This window comes from Lycium barbarum, chromosome 4 (genome assembly GCF_019175385.1).
Source record: "Lycium barbarum isolate Lr01 chromosome 4, ASM1917538v2, whole genome shotgun sequence".
NCBI lineage: Eukaryota > Viridiplantae > Streptophyta > Magnoliopsida > Solanales > Solanaceae > Lycium > Lycium barbarum.
In genome coordinates, this window is record NC_083340.1 from 109,960,110 (window position 1) to 109,968,391 (window position 8,282).

At 35.7% G+C, this 8,282-nt stretch overlaps 1 long non-coding RNA gene across 2 annotated transcripts; it reads left to right on the forward strand.

Moving 5' to 3' along the window:
- The first annotated feature begins 514 nt into the window (after positions 1–514).
- Positions 515–7,560, forward strand: LOC132636227 (uncharacterized). 2 transcript variants are annotated; one of them, XR_009581107.1, is made up of 4 exons: positions 515–676; positions 1,052–1,115; positions 1,759–3,072; positions 7,263–7,560. It is a non-coding gene; the product is annotated as an uncharacterized LOC132636227 (long non-coding RNA). The 2 variants fall into 2 exon arrangements; XR_009581108.1 differs by lacking the exon at positions 515–676 and adding an exon at positions 832–849.
- The last annotated feature ends 722 nt before the right edge of the window (positions 7,561–8,282 follow it).

Below are 8,282 nucleotides of genomic sequence, written 5' to 3' on the forward strand. Positions count from 1 at the left end.
ATTTTTAAATATGCTAATTAGGCCAAATATGGCCATAATTGAAATAACCAGTTAGATTAAAATCAATTAAGGCCAAATTTGGCCATAACTAAAAAAATCAGTTGGATTAAAATCAATTAAGGCCATATTCGCAATTTTAAGCCCATTAACACAATTGGCCATTTTTAATTATTTTAATAGGATAATGATGTCCTAATTTTGTCTAATTAAAATATTTTCAAATTATCTATTTTTCTCTATATATATGTATACACTATGTATACATATACATGTTGTAAGGTCCCGTAAGTTTCGAAGCTTACAATTTCGATGATAATGAACCTAGTTACGTAACGAAGGTGCTCGAGAAGGACAGGAACCTACTTAATTTAAGTGAAGTGAATATGAATATATCAATACACAAATAGTATTAATTAAAGGTGTTTAAAATAGTAAAATGAACAAAAGAAAAGGCATCAACGAATTAATTCCAAATGGAAAAGGAATTGGTAAAAGAGATTGGGCCAAAGCCCATAAATTCAAGGCTGCTGGCTCACGTAAAGCCATGGGATTAACTAACCAGCAGCTAATCAAATTTTAACTTAAGAAATTGCTGCAAACAAAAGTGAATAGAGGAAAAACGCATAACTTGTACACAAAAGCAATTTGCTGCTCGTATTCGGTCAATTAAGCACCTGTAAGCATAAGTTTTCTTCCTCCACGGTTTCTTCTTCTCTTTCCTTTATGAAATCATGTATTCTACCAGTGCTATGATTAATTTTAGTTACAAGCAAGAGTAGGGTTGGAGGAGAAGTGAGAGATTGATAATGGAGTTTTAAATTGATGAAAAAGATGGAAATCATTAACTGGGTATTGAATTTATTATTGAGGACGTTGTTAATTATAGGTCTAACTAACTGAAATATAATTAATTAAGCGAGTATATTTAGTTCTTATGAAGTAGGGGGAAAACTCTCAAATTAGAGGACTTGAGTAAATGTTCCTAATAAAGTGAGCACAGTTACATTCTTGGAGATTGTATTGATACGAATTGAACCGGGTTATACTGTAGATTGAGAATTGTTATTCGGAATCGCTGGAGGATACGTGAAGTTGAAGTAAGCTTGTGGTTCGAGGTAAGTTAAGGCTTACTCTCCTAACAGGGGATTTCATTAGAACGCCGTGCTCCATGTATTCGATAAAATTCATATGTTATGTCTTCTTGTGTTCCAATATTTAGTTCACTCCATTTCTATTTTATATGACTTCATATAAAAACGTGACGGTATTACGTGCTTATGTGTATCACCATTTATTGTGTGCCTTGTTGTGATACTTACGTTAGTTTCAGCAATTATTTATCCATTATTGTGATCACATACAGACAGGAGAGCTTGCCGACCTCCCCTTGCGTGAGTGCCACGAAGGCAAAGGTTAGATGCCCACACGCTCATAGTGGCTAATATTTGCTGGGGAGGCCGACACTCCCCCGTGCGTGTTCCTAAACCACACGTACGTAGGGCCACTAGGTGTAACTCAGTTTTAAGTTTTTTATTATCTACTTACATGTTCAGCATACAATCTCAGTCTTTAGTCTATTGTTAGTTTTCTGACCTTAAATTATTTATATGCTATCTATGGATGTACTTCCTTCTTGTTATTTTATCCCAGAAGGACTCGCTCCGCCTTTTTAGGAGGTGGCTTATGAGACTTGCTGGGTATCCTATTGCTAGTACTTATAGCCCGTGAGGGCCTGCTTCCTTTTTTTTTTGGATGCAGATACTGTTGATTACGTTTGAGGCACTACTGGATAGGATTAGCATTCGGCTCAGCATTTTCCGCTTCTCTTCTCGGTAGGAATTCAGACTCGTCTATTTTACAATGATTTAGTATTTCGGGGTATGCCCCGAGGACATATGTTCTTGTTGGTATTCTTTTAGAGGCTCATGACTTAGCCTAGTGGGTTATGTTAGTTTCATGTTTTAGTCTTTATGTTTTCATGAGATTTTCACAATTCGTATTTCAGTATATAATATAGATTTCGGTATGTTCAGTTAGTGCTTTATTGGGTAATTTTTGCTAATTAATTCAGTAAATGTTATGACAGACAACTTAACTCAGGTTCGCTCGACGGGTAGCTTAGGTCGGGTGCCAATCACGTCCTACCCTAGTTTTGGGGTGTGACACATGTATACACTAGGTGTCATATATTTGTATACACTAAAAAGGAGGCCAGCCTTAATATAAAATTATTGGACCGAGTCCAGCCCAAACTAGGGCAAGACTCGGCCCAACCCTTCAATAAAGATAAGGGGTATATCCCTATTTTCTCATTTTATCTTCCAAACGGCCCTTTCCCTTTACCCCCTTCTCTCTCTTCCTCTTCCGTGAACCCTTAGCGCCGCCTCGTATTTCTCTCTTCTCTCTCGTCCAAAAATGGCAAAAATACAGGGTGTAGCAGATAAGCACAGATTTTGCATGTCTATTGTAGTGAAACATTTAATGTTTCACTTGATTTCACGAAAATATAATCCCAAACATGGTAATAAATCGTTTCTTTGCTTTATTTTCTTTATTATTATGAGATCTATGTGCTTTATTGTTGTACCTTGCTTGAATATCATTGGTTGAACAAGAATGGGTCAGATCGAGTCAAGCAAGACTCAGATCTGACCATTCCCTGTTGATTCAAGATAATCTTAGCCGTGTAAAGGCTTACAAAGGCTAATTTTAGAGAAAATGTGTTTGTCCCACATCGTATGTTTAAGGCTTTGAATGACTTTGGAGGTTCTATAAATAGAATCCCAACACGAGGAAAAAAAAAGGAGGGAGGAAAAAGAGAAAAAAAGAGAGGTTTTTAGAGTTTGCAAAAATTCTGGCAATCTCAGAGCTTTGTTTTGAGGATTATAAGTCAAAATCCTAAGCTCATTGTAAAATTTTAAAGATTTGTTTTTCGTTCTAGGGTTTAAGTCTTTTTTTTTTTAACTTCTAAAATATTCGTATTTTTCCTTCATTTTTCCGTGTGGTTGAGTCGGAGTTTGGTAGCACAAAGGCTCTAAGTTCAACTCTTGACAAAGGCTGCACACCAAAAAGGTAATACTCTATCATATTAGTGCCTTTACTTACCTTTAAGTTTGGATGATAATATGTCTAAAGTAGAAATATGCTAAATTATGAGTATTGTTGTGTTTAGTCAGTTTGCCTTAGCATTATTTTTCCTTCAAATTGTTTGTCTGTACTGTTGAGCATTGTTGATTTGAGCTATGAAATTTGTTGTGACCACTTTCCTGTTATCTTCCTTCAGTGTTGGTTTTGTTAGAAGTTGTAAAAGTGAATGTGTTTAGCTTAAGTTAATCCCTTGCTGAATTATGTTGGTTTGTGGTTGTGTGTAATGGATATGTGATCATGACTACTGAATAAGTACTATATAAAATCAAGTTTAAATGGAGTTTACTTAGAACCATTAGCATAATGACTCATGTATTTACCTGAATCATTATTTGAGTAAGATTGAATCAGAAGTAAAAATGGGAGAAAGAATGTTGAATTAAGCTGAGGATTGAAGAGACACTGCCTGTAATCAGGATTCAGAATTAGTGTGTGATGCTGAAGACATATTTTAATCCATTTGTTATTTAAAAAATAATGATAATGGAAATGTGAGAGGGATTATTTTTTGTATAATCTTAATATGAATGTTTGTCTTGGTCATTAGATGCTTGTACTAAGATGTTTGTCAGTCACTAATCAGGAATAAGCTAAACTTGTTTGAATTACAGTAATTGGCCTAACACCAAGTGTTAACATACCTAACCATGAATGATCTCTCTATGTGGTCTCCTAAACTGGTGGGATTGAGTGTGTTTGTGAAGTTTGCCCGATTTTAAATAGTTGTGTGTCATCCTCACCAAGGATAAGTGTGAATTAATCACGCATCCCTTTGATATACAATTAATGACCCTGCCTTGCCTTGATTGTTTTCATGAGAATAGTTCTTTAATCCTAAAAGATAAAAGGGCAGGGTAAGAAGGAATTAAAAAATGCCAAATCTGCTTTCTAGTTTATCAAAGTCCTTTGTGTATGAGTTTACTTGTGTAGTGTCATGGTCATAACTAGAATTAGATGTAGTAGAAAAGCAGTCTGGACCTTTGGGGATTTCAACACATATGTCTGTCCACTTCTATCTTTGTTTGTTTACATACCACTTAGTCCATAAAATAAGAGTCATGTACTTGAGGTGTTGTATTAAAAAAAAATAGAAGATTAATTACCTAACCATTAGGAAAGCCCTGGTGGTGTCACTTGGTTTAGGATGGGGGATGGAGAAGGAGAGTTTGTTCCTGGGGAGTAAAGGGTGAGCTTAGGTATGAACTGAAAGTGATGACCAGTGGAGCCTTTGCTTCCTTTTTACCGAAAGGAAAGATTAGGAAAGGGTGGGGGGTGGTGACCTCACCTTGCACTTGTCTTTTCTTCAGGACCTGGGAACTTTCTTCTCTTTCTAAATCATTTTTCTATATCTATGGGATTCACCAGAGTTTCTTATATGACTGTCCAAACACTAGTTTGAATAATAAGAATTATCAATGAAGTCACTAAGTCCTAAGTGCTAGTATGGTCAATCATGAAACTACTGCCTAATAAATTATTTTCATGACTTGTGTAAAGTTATCTGAAAACTCATGTAGATTCCTAGGTGCTAGGTATCATGACTTTGCTCTAAGATCCTGTGAGTGATTTGTAGATTCATCTATTTGATTTTGTTGTTTTCCTTCTTGTGAATTACTGTGTTGTGGTGCATTGGGTATCCTCTATTCAGAACATATGAAGTCTGTGTGTGACAATTTGCCCCTAAGATGTGTTTGTTTGTTGCTTGATGTATGATGACACCAATTTTTACATAAATGAAAGGTAAAATGGGTTTAAATGATCTTGTTTAATCAGTAAAAATATTGGTCTGAACTAGGATTTTAGGATATCAGAGTTCCTTAATGATTTTAAACATGTGATTAAGGTCTAAAATAAGCTAATATGAGGCATTGATATGACATTTATGTTAATGGTGCCTCACTAAAACCAGTCATTAGTCTTAAAGGATCAAGAAGTGCAAAAAGGGAAGTTTGGTGGGAAATCTGTCTAGACCTTTCTTTGTTAGGCTGTCTGCATCATTTTAAGTGTTAGGGTCCAAATGATAGGTTTGTGGTAATCATGATAAGAATAAGGTTGACAATGACGTTTAGCTCTTTTTCTCTTTGAGGCTGAAATATGTTGTGATTGGTCTTGTTTTGGTTTGTTGTGTCAAAACAAACTTAAAGTGAGATGTGCAGGTCTGTTTGAAACTCTACCGGCATTAAAAAAGGACTAAGGTCATACCATAACTAGAAGTCTAGGGCAAATAACTAAAAAAAACATTTCATCTGAGTCCATGTTAGTCAAGTATTTGGTTGGGAATTGATTCAATAATGGTGCTGATGGGGACAAAAGTGTTCATAGGCAAGCTGTGAGCCACATGACAATAGAGGAGCTTTTTTAAAGGCATCTTAGAGAGCGGACTGGGTAGGACCAAGTCCAACTTGGTCCATAGTGCCCTCTTTCAAATAAAAGATGCCATGGCAACACTCTATAAGTCTATGGAGGTATGTTTGCCATATGAATACATTTGATCCTACAGTCCTATCATAGAGTCCAGTAATGTCAAAGTCTTAAAGAGTGACCAAGTATTTAAAAGATTACCATCAGTCTAAGTCTGTTTGATCACCTGTTCTTATGAGTTGTCTCTGAATCTTGTTTAAAGATCTTTAATGCATTTAAGTGAAGTTGATATTTGTCTTAATCAATAAGTGTGGTTATCTCATGTCCAGGTCTGAAAGAGAGTAAAAAGAAAGTGAACCAAAGTCATTAACCTGGATTTGTGCTTAAGTCCTTAAGACTTCTGTATGATCTTATTTAAAGCAGGCTGGTTCAGGGCTTAGGAAGGGAACCTGTTTGTCATGTCTTTTTCTTGAAACCCTCAAGTGTTGGTCTGAGTCTTAATATTTGGTCAAGTGTTTAGGTGGCCACTACTTGACTGTTTTGCTTCATGGAAATCTCCGTGACTTGGTTAGATAGAGCCTACATAATGACATGACCAACTGGGTATTCAAGCTAGTGCATAAGGACTTTATGAAGATAAAAATGACTCAATGAACCTTCTAGCAAGAAGTTGACCCAAGTCTAAACTCAATTCAAAAGAATGTGGGAACTATTCAGGGATATGCTTAGATTGACATGCTCTTGTTTTACTGCCATCATGGGTTGTTTGTTTTCATTTTCTTGAATACTACTACATCCTGAAATAGATAATTATATCCAAAAGGTTTTGGTTCTGTTCAACTTTACCATGTTTGCCCAAATTCTTAATTGGTTATGCTACACTATAATGTGATCCTGCATATGCCCTTTTTGTAAGAAAAAATAAGTGCTTTGGTTTAGCTGTATAGATAAACTTGCTTAGTTATGTATGAGGACTTCATATGTGTTTTGTTGGTTGCCATTCATGTGAGCTGCCCTGGGCTCTCCCATGAACTTAGAGGCCTGCAGCTAGCTTCCATCTGCATCATGTTTACTTAGTTTAGGACTGTTTGAAGACACTTCCCTACTTATTTCTGTTATGATTGTTTGGTTCATCTTATATTTGGTCACATGGTGTATACATGTACTACTTCATTTCTGCCTCAGTCATGTCTAATTTGTTTTGGTCTTGGTTTATCAAAGTATTATACCATCTGGGATCGTTAATTCCTTCTCTCCATACTCTTCACTTGTTCTTACCAGTTTATGGCCTCCTATAATATATGCATTAGACTTGTCTTATTTATTCCAAACATGTATGTGGATACGTAAGTCTATGCCCTTCACGGTTGTCTTGTTTGGGAGAGGCAGCTTGGGGGGGGGGGGGGGGCTTGGTTTGAATATTCCCCCGGTGACCAGCCATGCCGGAGGTTCATGAAACCTCTTGGGACTTGTGCGGCATCAAGAATAAGGGGGGGTGATGACTTTGCCTCCCCACCACCCAAGTTGTTGAGAGGATTTTAAGGGGCATGGAAGTGTATATGCATACTACATGGATTTGGGATAAATAGGGCATTATGTTTGTATGTGCGTACAGTTATGCATATGATAGGACTTGTGAATAAGTAGGATGCTGTGTACATATGTGTGTATAGCTATACATGTGATAAGATCAGTAAAATATTAAACTAACCGGGGTCTTTATTTCTTTCCTTCTTCACTGCATGGCCATTTAGGCCAAGGTTCAGCCACTATATTGGGCCAAAGGCCTAATTAGAAAATTCTTACGAAATTATTGAGTCTGAGAAAAAGGAAGGGAAGCTAGTATATATATTTGAAGGCCCAGTCATGGGTGAAAATGACATGAAGGCCTAACCATGGGTAAAAATGGTCCATTAGGGGTCTGGTACACCCCTAACTTATTCCTCTTTCTTTAAATTTCATTACGATGTTTCCTTTATTTAAAGTGTTGTATTTGTATGATGTAAAACAAAACTCACATTATTATTGGAATTATTTATGGTTTGGACTAGACATCTTAGGTAAAGGGTACATATGCCGTTTAGTTCGACCTTAGGCCCCCAACGTGATTTTTTCAAAACCTGAATTACTATAAACGTTATTTTCCCTAAAAAGAATAAAAAGTGGCTAAAATCAGTGAAGGAATGAAAAGGATTAAGTTTCATTTTTCTAAATATGTATAGGATGTTATCATTTTTCCTAATTTAAGAAAATCAGGCTTGACATTTTAAACTAGAAAGAACGTTTTTTCCAGTTGTAAATTCAGTTTTCAAAAGCTCTTTTTCAGTCCAGGCAGAATAGTAGGTTTCAAAAAAAGGTGTAAATGATAGGCTTTTTAAAATACCAGAAATAAGTTCTTTTGGACTAAAAATTAGACACAAAACAATATCTAGATTTATGCATATGAAGTGTATTTGCGTACCAAATCACATATTTTTTGGGTTAGATTCAGATGAAAGGTAGAGGTTTTTTGAGGGCTAAGGCCCAATCTAAAATCACATTTTTAGGCTTAATTTAACCAATTTTTTTCAGAAAAAGGATTAGAGAAAAACATGTTTCGGGCTGAGCCTAATAATTAAAAAGAAATAAGACTTGAGTCAAAAATCTAACAGATCGAAATCATTTTTCAGAAAAAAGGGAGCACAAGTTTAGGTCAAAGCCAATGTCAAAAACGTTATTTCTTAGGTAATAAACAATTTGATTTTAAAGATAAAATTCAAAGATCAAAAGTTAGT